We start from the raw sequence: 19,380 nt of genomic DNA on the forward strand, positions 1-19,380 counted from the left end.
ATTCACTCTTTTATTAAATTGTTATGCCATGGTATAAGCAGATAGCACATTGCAAATTACACGTTCCTTGGCTATTGCGGAAAGAAATAAACAGCTCTTGATACATTCAAGGTCAGAAAACAAAGGTGCCAAGGGAAGTCAGCAATTTTACAACCATTTATAATTCAGCATATTAGTTTCTGGAAACTGGTCTACTGACAGTTTAAAAATACCCCATGCCGGTTTCAAATCGCCCCTCAGCACATATCAGCTTGGGACGAGACTCAAAGAGTTCCTGGGCTGCAACTTCCATGCATTGTTAACAATTCAAGGCTCAAGCGGTGTCATGATCTATTGGGCTCTCATGGGAAACTTGTGGAGATATCCGGCGGAAGATGCATAAAGTTCTGCTGATCATCTCTAATGTCTCATTATTTTGGCACTATGATATGGGAACCGTGGGATGGACTATGACATCACAGTGGGGGTCGAGCAATCCCCAGTAAGACTTGTGGGACCCAATTATTTATGGACAATATATCTCCCGCCATAGGGGAACAACATAGCTTTGCCAATAAGATTCACTCAGGAGATTTACCGAGTGTTTTAATGTGTTTTGATAATTAGTTTGTTCCATTCTAAAAGTTTTCATCTTAGGGCGTACCTTTGAATGTCATCCAGTACTGATCTGCGGTGACCAGTTAAAGTTTCGAAAACAAAAGGATCGAATGCCAAAGGATCGAAAAAAAAATGTAAATGTATATTTTTTTTTTTTGCTCTAGTTTAGCTTTAAAAGGGTGTCTTTACACCAAAAACAGGGGCTTGGGGCGTGGACCGCCCCCCAAAAAAAAAACAATTTGATCCTTTTTTTCGGTCGAATTGACTGGACCCTTTTGTCATTCGACCCTTTTGATTCGGTACTATAACCTATAACCCTGTACTGCATTCTGTTTGAATTTCACTTTCCCAGCTGCAACTGAGCCCAGATTAAATTGTGTTACTTCTTGCCTGGCGTACACTCCTATTTTTATCACTTTTGTAATATTTATTGGTGAGTTTCGAGGCAACCCGCACAACAGTGCCATGCCAAGTACTATTGCTTGGGATGATATCATGCATTTAATACAGCCCGGGGAAAACTATGGAATAGACAGGAAGTGTGCACATGAAATGCCTTATTAAAGAATTAATTTCATTAATTGAGAACTGTGAGAAGTGCACATTCTCTGTATTCCCTGGCCTTCAATGCTCAGGCAGAGTCTGGTGTAATGTGGAAGGGAAAATGGGTTTTCAAATAAATATCTGTTACTGGTGAATAGTACATCTCCATAACAAAAGTATAAAGAGACTGAAAACATCACAACCAGGACTTTTTAAAACTGTGCATGCATGATGGAATACCATCAGCATGTGCAAGAAAAGTCATGCACATGCACACACCCACTGATAGATGAAAGAACACATCCAGGTGTAATGCAATATTAGAGAACAACAACCGCACATTCATTCAATATGGGATACATGTGGGTTCAGAACAGAACATGTAGATTGCCGAGAACATTACCTGTGAATTCAAACTTACCTGAGCCTGTGCAAAAAAGTTACCTTTTACATGTGCATAGTTTAACACCTAGTCCGATGCTAGCCGATCATCGTCTATTTGTTAAGTGGCCTCTATCTAACTAATACATTTACTGTCTCACACCGGCAGGGGAGTAAGTGGATATATATTTTGAATTATAATTGATGTCAATGTATTTGCCTCATGTTGACAAGCCATGAATGACGCTATGCAATCTAAAGGAGCTGATGCACAGTAATAATGTTTAGAATGTCCATTGTCTCTTATAATACAGCATATTTAAATGACAATTGTTGTGAATGCCTATGTGGACAGATGCAAGCGACATTCAAATATGCAGATCAAATTTCATTTGTGTTGATGATTATGTTAAATACATGTATATTGTAGTGATCCCCAGGGTAAAGCTGGAGAGCGACCTGGCTTACGTTGCTTCCATGTATTCCTCTTAGCCTGTGTGTTTGGAAGGACGTTTACTTTCTGGAGCTGTTTGGTCTCCATTCGGAGATTGATGTCATTGAAAGATCTGGTCCAGACTGCTACTATATTCAGTCGTGCACCTGCCAGAATTTTGACACTCAGCAAGTTTTCCTCTGGTTTTAAGAGGTACATGGTCAGATCAGTCGAATTCTCATAAGTGTCCACCATGCTATGTAATCACGCAGTGCAACACAATATTCTTGGTGGGTGAATTGAATATTTTAGCTCTCGGCAGTCAGACTGATGAAAATGAGTGGAGGAGGAAAACTTAACGAGCTTAAGGTGTGCTCCCACTGTTAGGGGTGCGAGTACGATTGGTAAGGTCACCATCCTCAGGACTTCTGCCCACCATTAAGTTTTCCAGTCACACTAAGATAAACTGTATGGCTTTTAACTGTGACTTTTGAACCCTATGTAGAACACGTGTTACAACAACTAGTCTCAACTATCAATGGCCTGCCAAAATCAGCAGCTCAGCGTTTAATATTATAGGTGTACACAGGAATGGCACACCATAAGTATATCTATAAATCTCACATGTATATGTTTGAAAATAACATTTATATTAATCAAAAAAGACATTTTGAAATGAAGACTGTAAACTATTGTTTGACATGACTTTATAGGGAGGTCCAGGAAATTAACCCAAACAAAAAAATCAGGGTAAAAATAATATGTTCACTTGTGTCTACTGCATAAGGAAAATGAACACTGGTAGATTGGAGAGAACCCTATTTCCTAGCTGGTAAAGAAAATGACACAACCCGTGATTCTCAATTGATTGAAGGTACACCAGGTGAGCTCCGAACCACAGGTGCACAAAATGGTATGGGAAACACATCTCTGACACACATATATACTTGAAAGGACGTTTAAGTCATACCATACTAGCCACATTTGGTGTGAATATAGCATGTAAATGATATGATATGATACGGCATGTATAACGTGCCCGTACACAAGTGTTTCAAGCACTTTGTATGCCAAGAATGTACAAAATGTCAAAATGATACACAGTGTCTTGGATGCATGTATCAGGTTGTATCAGAAACAAATTCCAAAATAATTGAAAGGTGTGTTGGTGCCATGGATGTCTTGGTCAATACAAAAGTGATATGTACACATGCCCATCTTAAGTGTAGCAGAATAGGTGAGTCATCTCAGACACTCATTATTGGACAACTCATTTTTAAGCTTCTTTGCGGAGGAATACAAACACAATTTTGGTGGGACTAAGTTTGAGATCTATGCCTGTCACCTGTGATTGGATGAGAGGAATATGGCATTTTTGCCATGTCTTCCATGTGGCTGACCATGGTATAGGGAGATAATGGGCTGTGACTATGAGTTGTTGACACACGTGGTAGGCTCAAATGTGGTGGGCTGAGGAATTAACAGATTACTTAAAACCAAAAGAAGTCCAAAGGTGAGGTGTATTTTCTCATCTTAAATAACGTCATTCTCATCTTAAATAACGTCATTCGGCCATGAGGCCATCAAAGTACATCCTAACACAATACAAAAAAAAAAGAAAAACAGATAATTTACATGATCAGAAATGATCAAACACAACAGTGCAAACCCCTTTACTTGTTCATTTACAAATATAGGAAGCCCTTAGTCCCTGTGCTATGGTGGTTACCCATGGACTTTTTCCCTAGTGGGGTAGTATTGGCACCAGAAATGACAGAATTGTGATCATTACATTCAAGGGGGTGAGTAGCACTAAGGAGGGGATGGGGACTAATGAAAATCATGCTGTCTGTTTACCGGCCATTGTTCGCCTTACTGTACACAGTTGACCGCCCATTGATCTATACATTCCATCCTCACAAGGTCGCTACTAGTGTTACCTGCATAGTCCAATCTGGAGCAGGTCACTATAGCTTTCCGAGTTATAGAAAGACAACCCCCTGCTTTGCAGAGCCAGTGCATGCATTTGTTTTGGAGAAAATCCCTTGGTTCTCGTTGATTTGATTGTAGCTTTGGAACCCAGTGCAAGAATACAATACAGTCCTTTGTCCCCCGTAATCTTTGCTATTGGGCAAACCCTCCCATGTTCAAAAACAGGGTGCCCTACACTAATCAGTGTTGGGGCAAGGGTTTCTCACATGATTATTAGCCCTGGCGCTCCATATCACATGTGTTGTGTTGGCATGGGGTAACATATTGGTTTCCTTGCATATGGACAGCCAGGCAAATTGCTCATCTCAATTTACGGACATTGAAGTGGGCACATGGGGCTCACATTACATTGGGACTTGGGATGCTTTATTGGAGATACCTGTATGGGCACCATTGTTTTTTCCAACAATCGAGGGGTCTATATTGGCATGTATTTCAGGCTCCTTTGAGTGTTTGTAAGGCCTTATGGTGTCTACAGAGCCAGCAGGAAACCCACCATTGGCACCCCGACCCTCTCCCTTGGACTTCAATTAGAACCGATACAACCCTTTTTATGTCTACAAGCTCCGATAAGACTTGCTTACAATCCCATCCATGGACAGAACATGCTTGCTTGATGGACAGATCAATGGTAGGCAAAGTACATGAGCCAGAATGGTTGGGGACACTTGGTGGGGGGAGACAGAATAAGGGACTATTTCCTAGACTCAAGTACATCAGATTTTTGCTCCAGGTCCTACTAATAACAGTGATCGTTTCTTTGGATATGACCCCAGCCCCAGCCACAGCCACAAATTCCACAAGATCAATTTGTTCCGTGGGTGCTGGGAGACTGTTGGTCTCAGTAGGCAGGAGAAATTCCTTAGCCACATGATTCAATCTTGACAGGGTCTCACAGTCCACACAATCACCCCTCAGGCTTTTCGTGGCAGACATCCCCAGCCAAATAACCGGGGGGAGGTTGGTTAAATATGAGGGCCATCCCTGTGCCTCCCAGAACCTAGTAAATAGCTGTTCATTTCGGTTGATGCCTGGGGTATATCCGCACTGATAGAGGCAAAGGGGGCAACATGCATCTCAAGGGACATGGGTATTTCAGCAGTCAGGGGTGTTGGTGTGAGGGAGCAGTGCTATCTCCTGTACACCCTTCAGTAACGTTGCCACATCCAGAAGGAATTGACAGACCCCTGTTCACCAGCTCTTTATCAGAGGGAGTATCCATGAGGGTGACTGGGTGACAGGGTGACAGGTGCTCCAATGGGGGTGTGTGTACAGATGGGTGTAGCACGAAATTGGCCTGCAGCAATATCAAGTTCATAGCTGTAGGGGCAAGTCTGATTGGCTTGTGCTCTCCTAAAATGATCTTGCATGGATAAGACCCCGCTTTGCTCGATGAGTCCTCTGGTATAGCACTATGGATATCCTCTTATTGTGCATCAGTAGATTTACACCTTGTGACATCCAGAGTGCTTCCAAGAAACTGGTTGATTTCCTTTATCAGCTGGTAAGCATCTCCTGTTTAATAGGGCTATGAAACAGCACCTTCGGGGCAGCACCTGGAATGGAGTGGGGCAGTTTCTGTTTTACAATTAATAGTTTCTTTTTGTGTTGGGTAAACATTGGAAAGCTCTGTGAAGGTTGGTGGAGGAGGGCGGCCGCAAGCTCTATTAGAGTCCTAACTGGCTCATTGGGGATCAATACCGATGGTCGTTCAATAGTGGTTCTGATTGTACAGTTTGGTTGAAATTAGCCTCCCCCTGGCGCTTCTCCTCACCTTTGGCTGTACAAGGCCTTCCAACTGGAGAACTCCCGCTCTTGTTATTGGGCTGTGCACTGCAGAAGCACGGACACAAGATGCTCTCCCCAACCCGCGGGTGCCGAACACCCAGCATGGAGTGCAACACACATGCCCTTGATCACTGCGGGCTTCAGCGGGAGTTGCTGGATGGTGTTGAAGCTGGAGGGGTCATGGCCTCCCCACCACAGGACACAGTGGCCTTCTTGGGCCGAAAATTGCTGCTGGTGTGGGCCTCAACCCTGCACCCTTGATCCCTGCAGGCTTTGTATCTGAGGGAGTTGCTGGAGGGTTTTGAAGCTGGAGAGGGCGTGGCCTCATCACCACGCGATACAGTGGGCTTCCTGGGCCTGAAAACTGATGAGGATGTGGGCCGCAACCCTGCGCCCTGGATGCCCATGGGTTTCATTTAAGGAATCTAACATAGTCAGTCACGCAGACTTCTTTTAGGTCCCAGGCTACAAATCCCTTTTGTAGAGGGTGCTGTCGAACATTGGTCCTTTTGGCCTTTGGTTTCTAGAAATCCAGATGTCAATTGAATTCTTCCCCATCTGTCCCAGGTCGATTTTCAGGTTGCAGATATTTTTGTCATGCCCCCATCCAAGGGTCGAGCAGAGTTCGGAGCTAGTGATCAGATTATGTGCATCAAAAGCCAATACAGTCTCTGTTTTCTGTAGTGCCCAAGAAAGGCACATAATTCTTGATGAGCATTCGATGGTTGCATTCTTAGAGAGCACCCTCTGGCTCAGATTCCCAAGGAGCCTTCCTTGTTCATGTTCATGGAGAGGAGTCCTTGGTGTGTTTGCAAGCCATCACAGAATGTATAGTATGGCTCCGAATTAGCCTGAATAATCCCCTCTCTCTCCCTCCCTCCCTCTCTCTCTCTCTTTCTCTCTTCTACTTCTCTGTTTCTCCAAAGGTGTCCCAATGTAGCCTAGACCCCTCTCTCTCTCTCTCTCTCTCTCTTTCCTTTCTCTCTCTCTCTCTCTCTCTCTATCTCTCTCTCCCTGCCACCTCTCTCTCTCTCTCTCTCTATCTCTCGCTCTCTCTCATACACACACACACCCTCTCTTACTCTTTCTTACTCTCTCTCTCTATCTCTGTCTTGTTGTTGTCTGTGTCTTTTTGGGTCTTAAATTGTTTCCCACTGCCAGTTTCTGGGCTCAATAGAGCAAGGCTATCTACATCCCTAGCACTTGTATCCTGGATGCACCCCAGTCCAGGCCGACATTGCCTGCACCTTGCCTCAGCACACATGCCAGCCATTAATGTGTGTGGCTTGCCCAATTCTGGTTTTCTCTTGTGGATGTTTCTCTCAGCTTAGTAATGTTATGTGTCCCTCTTCTATCTCATACCTTCCCCTGCCTCCGATGACTTCCCCCTTCCACTCGCCATGCCTCTCCACCAACATCCTCCTGGTTCAACTCTGTTTCTTCTCCTTGTCTGACATTCCTCCAACTCTGTCCTCTCCTGGATACTTGTTACTTCCTCCTCCCTTTTGATGTTGCTCCCTTCAAATAAGTCCTCTTAATTAAATATGCCCTTCATCTTCCTGCTTAAAACTCATCCTTGCTGTTCGCCCCTCTCTGGACATGCAACTTCTCTGTTATATATCAATGAGGGAATTATCTGTGACACCTGTCAGCAGCATTTGGCACTGTCGACCACCCCATTCTGCTGTCCCTTCTTGCCAAGATGGGGATATCTGGTCAAGGACTAGCCTGGTTTACTTTGTTCCTGGTGGACCACACTCGGACCCTTGCCATGCCCCCATTTCTTTCTGCGTCTTGCCATTTTAGCTGTGGGGTGCCACAGGGTTCTTCCTTGTCTCTGATTCTAATTCATATTTACATCTGGGCACTTGTGTGTTTCATCCGCTTCTTCGGCCTCAGGTGTTACTTGTACGCCGACGACACCCAGATCATGATCCACCTAGATCTGGATCAGGCTCAGGTGTTGTCGCACCTTCTGGGGTGCCTGGCGGCCGTGGGGGGTTGGATGAACCACAACTGGCTATAATTAACAGAGACAAGACTAAGGTGATAGTGATGGGCTGTCCTCCTGATCCTTCACTGTGGGTGTCTTCCTTTTGGCCTCCTTCTCTTGGTCTCCTCCCAGCTCCGGGGGGTAGTCCTGTCTGCATCTCTATCTATGGACAACCAAGTCGCAGCTGTTTGCCAATCCAGTCATTTCCAGTTTAAAGTATTAAAGAAAGTACTTCACATGATCCCGGCCCCTCTTCGTCCACCGGTGGTAGAGGCCTTGGTGCTATCCCGGCTGGACTACTGTAATTCCCTCTATCTGGCGCAGCCAAAGGGGTTGATTCGGCGACTGCAGCGGTGGCAAAACCTAGCAGCTCGGGTGGATCCAGGCACACCCTATGGGGTTCATATTTCACTGGTTCTCCGGTCCCTTCATTGGCTCCCAGTTCCTACGGGCATTAAGTTTAAAGCATTGTGTATCATTCATCGGGCGCTGCAGGACCTGGGGGCGGAATTTCTCAGAGCAAAGTTTACACGCCACTGCCTAGTTGCTGTCTGCGCTATGCTTCAGCTGATCAGCTCTGTGTGCCCTCCTTCCAGCGTGTAAGGATTAGAGGCCAAGCTTTTTTCCATAGCAGCAGCTCTGCTATGGAACGAGATACCATTAGTCATAAAAAAAACTTTCCAACCATCTGGCCTTTAGAAAGTCTGTGAAGACCTATATCTATTAGGTGGAGCAGTGTCTGGTTGTGGCCTTGCCTCTTCCTCCAGCGCCATGATACCTTAGGGTGACCTTGCACTTTAGAAATGTGCGTGATATAACATAACACCTGGGCCATGTTTGTGAAGTGAATGAAGTATTGGATTGGGCCATTCGGCCATCTTACAGCCCATGTGCACCTAGTGGTATGTGCATGGTTTGTTGCAGCCCCATGGCTCTGTGAACTAAACAAACCTGGGATCTGCCATCTTCGAATATGGTGGCCCTACCACAGCAGCTACGCGATAATACAAACGTTTCCTCATGCCTGTGTGTTTCTTTTTCAACTTCCGCAAACTAATCCCTCCAATTGTGGTGTCTACCAGTTTCTCCCCCTGTATCGTTTGCTGCTGGGAATACTTGATTAGATCATGATTCCATTCAGAGTTTAACTCATGGACAATGGATGTTCTGTCGAATGCTCACATTCTGGGCTTCCAGATCGCAATTGCTCTTTGTCGGTTCCAGCATCAAAGTCTCTAATTGGAACAGTGCCTGGGAGATGTGGAAGCAAGAAGTTATGAGGTCTGATTCACTTATTCTAATGATGTTACGGGTAATTTGGGTGGACCAATTTATGAATTTGAAGTCACTCATTCTAACAGTTTCTGAGGGAGCATGGGTGAGTGAGTTATGAGGCTGGGATTTGGTGGCTGACCAGGTGGAATACTCTATGTACTACCCTTGTGATTCATGATTTCAGAACGCTGAGCTTTACCATTCTACCAGGGGCCACCTCACCCCAGTTCCCCACCTAGTATATCTGACTTCACCAGTGAGTTTGTGTAGGTCCAATGCGGTTGTTCTGTTGTCTTGGTAGCACCAAGCTGCCTTCTGGCATACGTTTCGCTGGACCATGTGGTACGAAATGGATAACATATTATAACACAATAGTGTAAGGTGGAAATCTGCATGACTCCACAACTGAAAGAATGGAATATTATATGTTTCCCATCTGAACTAGTTTGTGTCAGACTGATAGACAGGGGGTAACCTAATCCAGTGCAGCATCTGCAAATGCCGTCTGTGGGGCCAGAGGTCCATGTTATGTTGTGTGGTCCGCAGTGTGGTATGCCACACAGTGATCCAGCATGGTCAGGAGAGATCAATCCCCTTTGTCTGTGATGTGTAATGCATCTGCAACCGGCTGCAAGTTCACTGTTTCAGTGCGTAATCTGGGTTTGAACACAGAGTGGTTGTCCTGCGGAAGTCCACAATGCTATACTTGTTCCTGCACATGCAATGATACAGTTGTTTTGATCATCGTCTCTGGGAACTGTAGCTTTGTAATAGGGTGTTTGGCAGCACAGTTGTCTAAGTTATTATTTTACTTATTTGAGAAATGAGTATGTTGGTCCTGTTTTGAGTGTTAAGAAGAAGTGAAAAGACAAATTGATTTCCTGGATATAGGGCAGGAGCACGTGGCACATAATTGATTCAGCATATACAGAGAAAAGGACAGCGTCCAATGTGGTGGGTTTGAGGACCACAATCATGTCAGTGAATCCAGAAGTTGTGATGCGTGGGAATTTGGTTATAACCAATAGGAGAGCTCTGCTTTTGCTTGCTCTTCAGTTATTGCTGTTATATAATGTGTTGTCTGTTCAGTTTACAGAAGTATGCGGAGGCACATTTGTTTGAGTGTGGCGAGATAATCAAATGTGTTCAAGTTGTCCCTTTCTGTGAGCTCCCTGGAGTTCTGAAGGAGAACGGTTTTGTTCTGTGCGAGTGAATTTTCAGTGGAGCATGAATGTTATCAAGGGTTGCCATGGCAAATTAAAAAAACGAGTCTGGAAGGGGTTTGACGTCTGTGTCGGAGCAATTCATGGCTGCTAGGTGAGTGGAGGTTGGCATCCAGGGCTTATTTAGGTAAATACCTGAAGCATCAGAGTGCAATGGAAAATAGCAGCTGTTATGGTTGGTTTTCAGGCATTTGGCAGGTGAGCAGATCAGTATGGCAGCATGATCGGCACATTAAACCTCCATGCAGGTCCAAAAAATAGGGCATGGCCTAATTATGCATGTTTCCCATGATGAAGAGGGGAACTGAGACATGTTGTTAGATTTGTTAAGAATGAAGTCACCCAGAAAGATTGTGTTAGAGTTTTTGATTGATGCTGCTGATAATCGGTCAGAGACCTCATGCTGGTAGATGAGGTGAAAGGTAGTGATTTGTGAGGGAGTGAGGAGAAAGTGGGAGATGGGGCATACTTTGCATTAATACATTATAGATTTGAGAAAGGCCAGGTTGTATTGTGGTTGACAAATAGTACAACTCCGACCCCACCTATTCTGTATGCATATTTGAAAATGTGGTCTGACAGGCATAAATAGCGAGTACAGTGTAGGATGACGATGTGAAGCAGCATTATGTAACAAAGAAGGTAGGGTGATCAGATCCAGTATATCTGTAGCATGGTGGAGCCCAGAATGGTGGTTTATCATCATCATGTTGAATGTCTTGGTGGGAGTTTATTTATTTATTTAATTGTATTTATTGAGCATTTGTTAGGCACCTGTACAACAGAATGAAGATTCCAGGCTCCACAAGGCAAAAGTTGGGCAGGGACACGGGAGTAAATAAAAGTGGTTTAAAAAAAAGCAGAAAGTATACATTTGTGGTCATACTAGGCCTTGTGGCATTCGGACGTGCACATGCAGTGACGTGAAGGTAAGTATAGGAGACATGGATGGGGTGGGCAGAGGTTATGGGCAAGTGCTGGTGAACCCCGGGAGGGAAGTCTAACGGGGAGCCAGGGAGGCAGCCACTGGCTAAGTGCTAGGGCGGAGGAATCCAAGGGTGGATGCACAGCCACCAGGCAGGGGGCCCACAATGGCAGTGGTTGACTGGGTAGAGGGCCTAGAACCTGTGGGATTTATGATGACCAATCCACCAGTCTCACCAGCAGTGGGCTGATTAGCAGGGAAGGGGAAGAGGGAAAGAGGTAGAGAAAAGCAGAGTTTTGAGAAGTTTCAGGAATTTAAGGAGGTCTGGCTCAAGTCTGAGAGGAGCAGGGAGGCTGTTCCAAAGAGAGATGCCAGTTCGGAAAGTGTCCTAATCAGGACTACTAGTTATGCTGGTGGCAGTAAGGCTTTGACAAGTAATTGTGAGCCTGGCATGGGGGAGGCTCTGCAGAATGGTTTATACATATGCGTGAAAAAGAGTGTGGTGCCCGGCACAATGGACAGTAAAGGCCAAGACAGGTGCTCTCCATGCCTGTGTAGACCCTTTACTAAGGATTCTCTGTTGAATTATGTCTTGAGAGACTTGTAAAGGTAGGGGTTTGCTGGCCATCTGATCTTGTGGGTGCAGAAAGGTGTTCAGACTGTCAAGCAGGGCGCTTAGGAGAGAAGGACGCAAGTAGGAAAGGGATACAGGAGGGTTGAGACATAAACGACTGCCTTGCAGTCATGTGATGCTGTGGGCATGTCGGGCAGTTCAGGAGTACAGAATGGTGGAGAATGGACTCGATAAATCCTTCCAATAAGATCCATATAATTGCATATAGCCTTGTTGTCAGAGAGCCATTCTTTTCCAGCTACGTTTGTATTATATAAAACCCAATGCATTGATGCATACTTCATGTACACACAGCAGTAAAAAAACACCTATTGGACTAAGTCAATAGACAGTCTAAAGCTAACAGCTGTTTGTATTCTGGTGGATGTACTTTCATGATTGAATTTAAGAAAAACATACTACTGAAGTGGTAGTGCTGGTGTGCAAATGGATTGCTAAACAGAAAAATGAAATGAAATAAAATTATATTTTATTTATATTGCATTCGTACACAAGTGTTTCAGAGCACGACCAGGCAAAAAGGGAGGGGAACAAGGGAGAACAGAAAAAGAAAACAGTGATCTTACTAGGCCCAGTGACATTTAAGAAAGTGCACGTGCATGGAAAAGGGAAAAGGGGAAAGTGAATGGGAGAGGGGGGTGGAAAGTGTGGAGCCGAGGAGAGAAAACAGAAATACATTTTAAATAAAATAAATAAGGGCGATAAACCATGGTAGTGCAGCCAGCAAGTGGCATGTGACTGTCAGATAAGGTATATCTGATAAGTGCAGAATAAGTGGGAGGGGGACTGTATGGGTACAGATACAGAACCATAATGCAGAGGGTGGCCTGGAGGCAGTGCAGGAGGATGGCAGGGTGAGCATGTATCTGGGCCCGAATGACAGAGTGTGGGCAGGGGCATGATGCCAAGAGAAAAAACAAATCAACAGGGTAAAAAGGGGGGCAAAGGTACAGGCAAAGAGGAAGGACTTTAGATGCTTCTGGCACCAGAGATGGTTTTCCTCAAGTTTCAAGGTGGCCAGGAGGCTTTTCCAAAGAGAGGCACCAGCCAAAGACAGAACTCTACCCCCAGCTTGTTTCTTTGCAAAAGCAAAACAACTAACCCTCAGGGAGTTAGACGTAGAGGGGCGAAGGGCTCGAGAGGGGAGGTATTTATAGAGGGATAGTTGAAGGTATTTTGGACCCAGGCCCCAGAAGGCCTTGTGGACAATGCAGAGGGTTTTAAATGTAATCCTTTCATCCACTGGAAACCAATGATGGGATTTCAGGGCTGAAGGGATACGATCCCAGGGCTTGAGGCCGAGGACAAGTCTTGCAGTCCTGTTCTGGGTTAGTTGTAAAGGGCAGAGAGTAGAGGCAGATAGATTTAGAAAGAGGCTGTTATACTAATCCAGACTGGAGAGAACCAGAGCTTGGGAGACAGTTAGCTTTTGAGGGAAGGAGAGGAAGTGCAATAAGAAATTTGACTTTTTGGAGACATCAGAGATGTCAAAGGAAAGTGTAGAGTCAAAGATAACCCTGAGGTTCTTAGCCACACAGAAGGGGGTAGGAGAAGGGCCAAGGGAAGCCGGCTAGAGAGTGAGAGGAAAGGATGGAGATGGTGTACCAATACACCGCTTGGTACCCTTGCAGCGATGGCCATAACCAGTGGACCCATATGCAGACAGAGTAAAACACAGCCTAGGTGTACACATATATTCTCCCCACCCAAGGTAGCACATAACAACATTGCAGATGTTTAAATAACTACAACACCATGTGTTTCTTAATAGTATAGCTGTTGTTTTTCTTAGCATTATATATCCTGTTTCTGAGTCATGTAAGGGGTTGTTTCATTTAATCAATTTTAGAGTATTTATTGTGGGATTGAGATTTCTTTAGAAAGAAGGAAATGTGATTAATAGGTTGACTCAAGTAATATATATATGGTGGACATTTCAAGGGGATGAACTGTGTTAGTGGCCTTTTTGTGAAATCCTCACCTTAGTACCTGCATCACCTCAGAAAGAATTCTGTTACAAAATTGCAAATTGTAGAGGAACAGTGTGGGATACATTAACCCACTCAGCAGAATTCCCATTCATAAGCAGTTAACAGCAAAATGGCTGTGCTGCCTCCTTTGAGCACCACTGCCTCGCATCAAAACTTCATTTTGCAGCTACAAAATGATGGCTGCACTGTTTTGTCAAGCACCATTGGGCAAGTTGGAACAGGAAATATCGCGAGAAAGGCTGCCAGGGTGTGTTGTTGTGTGTACTAAAGAAGCAAAGTGAAAAGCTGTGCTGCTTTGCTGCTAGCCCAAAGTTTCCCATTGAAAAAGGGAAATATTTTACATTTAAAATGATGCCATTCTGATGCTCTATTCATCTGTTCTACATTACTCTGCTTTTATCAGTGATACCCTGCCATGCCCATCCATATTCAGATGTGCTCCAGCAGAAGAGAGCATTATCCCTGAATAACAGGCAGTGTCAGACCAGATCCAGGAAATCAATAGAAGCTTTACTTTCAGCCACATGGAAAAACACGTGACTTTTGGGCTACAAAATGTCAAAAATCACTGCTTCAAAAGAAACCCAAGCTCTAAAGGCATATGTCAATTTCAGTGGACCTGTGTCTTAAACAGATTGCGGTATAAGTGAAACTGGGCTGCAAAACAATGTTGGGAAGTCAGAAGGAAGAGTAAACCTTTTGAAATGGTCAGCACAGCAGACTTCACCATGTGTTAAAGTGTGTTTTTGCAAATAAGGAAAAAAACCTGTTTTAAAAATGTAATGTTGAAAGAAGGCCCTGTCTTGGCCTAGCAATGTAAAGGGGGATTTGCTGGGAAACATATATGGGATGTTTTAGTTCTGAACAGGCTTGCTGCTGATCCAGAACAAAATAAAAGAAAATAAAGAAATACATGCATTGGCTGTATTGGCAAATTAGCCAAACAGGGTTCACTATGGTTCAAGGGACAGTTGGGGGCTAGGAGGGGAGGGGGTCAACAGCAGCCACAAGGGATTTCTGGGACACCTACATGTTAACTGTTCCCTTTTAAAACTTTGAATGGGACAAGAGAAAGAAATATCACACGCTAGTCAGACTTCTCTCTAGGCTTCAGCTTGAGGCAATAGATCTGGGACACCTATGTGTGACTTTTGGAAGTGACAAACGCCAGTCACTCAAACTGGGGAAAGTCCAGGGCAGCCCTGGACTAAACTGACATTTGGTGATAGCCTGAAGAAAAAAATGGTCCCAGTTGGAGGACAACGGCCTGCCCATTTTTGCTCCAAAGGCTAGTTTATTAATAAAACTTTGAGACTTTTATCTCCGCAATTGGACAACACAGAAAGGCGAAAGTTTCACAATCTAGATGCAATTTTGGTGGCTTTAATTCAAGACGTGGTAGCCTTTACTGGCATATAAGGGACAGAAAAGGCAGAGAATTGGATATTCTAAGGAAAGTATATGTAGTGCCACTTTGAAATCAAGATTAACATGCCTTATGATAATATGTAAACATGTATAAAGTTATAGAATTTTAGGTATGAGATCTCTCACTGAAAAGGGTGAAAAATGATTAGACGGACGAAACAAAATCCTACAAACTGGAGCATTGGACTGCCATGCTCTGCATGAAATATGTAATCTGTTTATGTAATTTGTAAAAAGGCTGCAACTGTATAAATATTTGATTTATGTTAAGATGGATTTTTGGCAACAAGTACTGTGGGATGGCTTTGCACCTCATAAAACACAACCCCCTAAACTGAGTCCCCTCCTGGAGGAGGCGACCAACACAGGGACCTATCTAGTTCTCAAGGGGTGGGCCTAGCTTAGTTCTGCCCAACCATAAATTCTGTGATGTCACCCATTTTATAAATAAGAGAGGCTGACCCACACTCAGACACACGCTCTGCTGAATTTCCAGCACCTGCGTATCCAGACATTGCAGATCCATCTTTGCAAGATTCCAGACTCTACTGCCAGGCCAAAGCATAGCTGGCCCTATCCCAGCAAAGCCATAGCATAGCTGACACTATCTCAGCAAGTCCATTGATCCAGAAAAAACTCCACTAAAATCCCAATAACAAGGGGAAAAGCTGTGGTACCCTCTTGGGAGCATCCTGTGACCAGACCAGCGACCAGCTTTTTGCCCACTACCGACATGCCCGCTGTATCCTTGCCATTCAGTGAGCAGCCTTTCCTAGCTGTTTGCTGTGATGGGTGCCCGCCGTGTGGTGACCAGAGTTTTTGAGTCCAGAACCCGGTTGACTGTCCCCCAATTCCAAACTCTGGCACTGATTGTATCTCCGCATCCCATAACAACCCATATCTTACCCTATCTTGATACCTTGTCTTGGTTCCACCTTCTAAGTAATCCTATTTATACCCTGGTAACTTGTTTAAGACTGTTAGAATTCTCTATGCATCTGTCCTTGAATTCCGAGTGTTAGCGCCATTCTTTCATTCACCCCATTTTGTAACTCCTTAGCAATATTTTGATGAAATACATTAATTTTCCCTAAAGAAAAGGGGTACACTGCATGAAGGGTTACAACTGCAGCGTAACTTTTAGATTCACTGGTGGCTTTCCTCTGTTCTAGCCATTAAATCTAGTTTAAGTAAAACTTTTCCTTTCTTTCCAAACCGATTTTCTCATCTTAACTGCTTTATTTTACACAAAACCACATTTCTTTCTCTTTGAAAATCACATCCAATTATCCAGCTCTGGTCACTCTTTCACTTCTATATTTCCCCTGAGATGTGCATCTATCACCCAGCCTAAAAACTGCATTCCGATTCTATGTATTTCACCCGTTTAAAAAAAAAGAAACGTTTTGACATTTAAAACTGCAAATGTGTAAATTGCAACTTTTCAACATGTGAATTTGGCTGCACTCTGTTTTCATTTCAAGTTGTTTTTTTGAACTGTTTATCTTTTGTGATACCTTACCTTATAGTTGCTAGTGACTTAACATCCTGATACTGTGATAAAACATGTGTACATCATTATTTAAACACACATATAATTAATTATTTGTCAAAATCCAAGTGTCATTTATGCCATTGCAAAGGGTTTAAAAATCCCTGCTGCTTCTTTCTATCCCCTCAGGATTCAATTAATTGGGGTTTGAGGGAACATTGCAGGGGGAAATCTTAACTCTGCTGCTATCTATACTAATTGAAAAAGTGCTCCTATTCATTTGTGCTTTGGATATGTTCTTGTAGAAGGTTACCCAAATGTGTTTCAGTGGTTTTCATTGTAATAATCTCCCCATTGGTGATTGCTGCCCAATATAAAAATTGTGTGATTTCCTTTGAAATAAAAATAAATTAATATTTTATTCCCACCAGATGGCCTGGTTCATGGTTTCTTGTGACCCAGGGTATTTGTAAAAGGGGATGTGAGACTGGCAGGGTTTCGGCTCAATTTGAATTCATAGAAAATAAAGAGAAAGTATTCTAATTGAGCGCTACATCCTAGGCTAAGGGCAAGACTCCTGATCCGGTGTGTGACACCCAGTTAGAATGTTTCACAATGGAGATAATCATCTATACTTTATTTGTATTAATTGTTTTTCATTTGTAAAGAACTTTTCACAAATGCAAATGAGCAAATTCAAATTAATACAATATTAAAACACAATACAATTCAATAAATAATTAATTCAAAACATTAATCAAATTCATTTTGATCAACCATTAATTCAGTAATTTCACTTTAAAAGCATAGTCATGCACCTTGCATAATCCATACTAAGCATCACACTTATACAGAACCGCTCATGATAGAACCTAACCATATCATGCTGTACATGCCTGTATATTAATTCAACAATTTAAGGGTTTTTTCTATCCTCAACCAAAGATGATGAAGTTCAATGTGAAGGGAAGTCGACTCAGAATTAAGACAATGGTTCCAAATATCTCTGGACTTGATCATATTGTGCTTGTGTACAAACTGTTCCAAGAAATACATGTATAGCAGCCCAATTTGTACACATTCTGTGAATACATGATTGGCCGTTCTTCCAGTTTATGAGGTAGATTGCTCAGGTAGAAGATTTATTTGTCGGCCACATACTGTGCGGGCCACATACTGCAAGCAGCAGAAGCTGATTGGTGCACAATTGTAGAATCAAATTTCGTCCTGCCAGATTTGGGCATTGGGGCAAATAGGACGCTGTCCCCTTATAACTATAAATCACAGTGGACACATACTTATAATTCTGTAGCTTAGCTAGATTTTTTGACCTTTCAAGGTCAAAATGAGGGACCCAGTTTATGCATTCAAATAGCTCAACATTTAACTGTTCGTAGTTGCTACGTCTACTGGGGCGCTCAGGGCCATGGTTTTCACCTGTATTTACCAGAAGCTGGCATTTAGGTGAAGCCCTTGATGTACTGTAAAGCCCTCCTCTCTTTCTCAGAATGTGCCCGCTCAAGGAAACAAATCCTAAATCCAGTCTCAAGTACACCATGGTAGTGGAAGAAGGTAGGTTTAAAATGTTCTGCCAAAAATATCCCAATAGACGGTTCAACCATGAGATGTCCTTCATTGCCCAAGCCTCTAAGCCTTAGAGTACAGCTGGACAATAGCACTGTTTGTATAGAGTTGGGATGCCTTCTAGAGAGTAACCTGCAGTCAGTTTTGCAAACTTATAGAACACGTGTTTGAGCAGCTGTGCTGTCCTACTTTGACCTTCTTTTATCAAAGCATAATCAGCTTGGGCACTCATCTCAAGGCCAAGATAAGGGTAGTTTCTGATATAATCAACAGTGCCCAACCATGTTATCATTGCAACTCTGTTCATTTTCTTGGCCCCAACTAGCATAACCATACTGGTATCCAGTTTAATTAATTGGTCAATTTCAGTTGCATATGCCAATATTTCATTTAACAGCTCTTCATGTCTGAATAGGTCTGCTCGAAAATGACCAAATCATTGGCATACAACATGCCAATGATTTGCGTGTCACCAATCCTTTGGGATCAGTTGGCCTTGTCACACAGTCATGATGGCAAATCTTTCAGACATAAGTTAAACAACACGAGAGCCAGCACAGAACCTGCTTGACTCCCCTGTTGATGACAACTCGTTGTCCAAGCAAACCTGTGCCTTGTATCACTGTGTAGTATTTTTTTTATATGCAGGAGCCAATTTGGGCAGCCCAACTTTTCCAATTCATGCCATAAAATGGCATGGTTTACCAAGTCAAATGCTGGCCAAAAGTCAACATAGGTTATAGAAAACGTGGCTCCTCCCTTTCGTCTGGCTCCGTTTAGCAATACATCTAATAATCATATATTGTGAACCATAGAAGACCCATGGTGGAACCCTATCTGAAAGATGTACAGGATATTATGTGCCTCAGACCAACTTTGCAAATCTTTCAGGACAAAAGAGGTAAAACATTTCCCTGTAACATAGAGCAGGAAAAGCAGTCTATAATTCTCGGGAGACACTCGGACTCCCTTCTTATAAACTGGTATCAATATAGACTGCTTCCATTATTCGGGGATAGTGTGTTCAGTCCAAACTTTCTGAAACAGGAGTTTTAGAATCAAAGCACACCATTCTGAGTCCCTCCTGAGCACAACATTTGC

This window comes from Ambystoma mexicanum, chromosome 3q (genome assembly GCF_040938575.1).
Source record: "Ambystoma mexicanum isolate Mex_15411 chromosome 3q, UKY_AmexF1_1, whole genome shotgun sequence".
Taxonomy (NCBI): Eukaryota; Metazoa; Chordata; class Amphibia; order Caudata; family Ambystomatidae; genus Ambystoma; species Ambystoma mexicanum.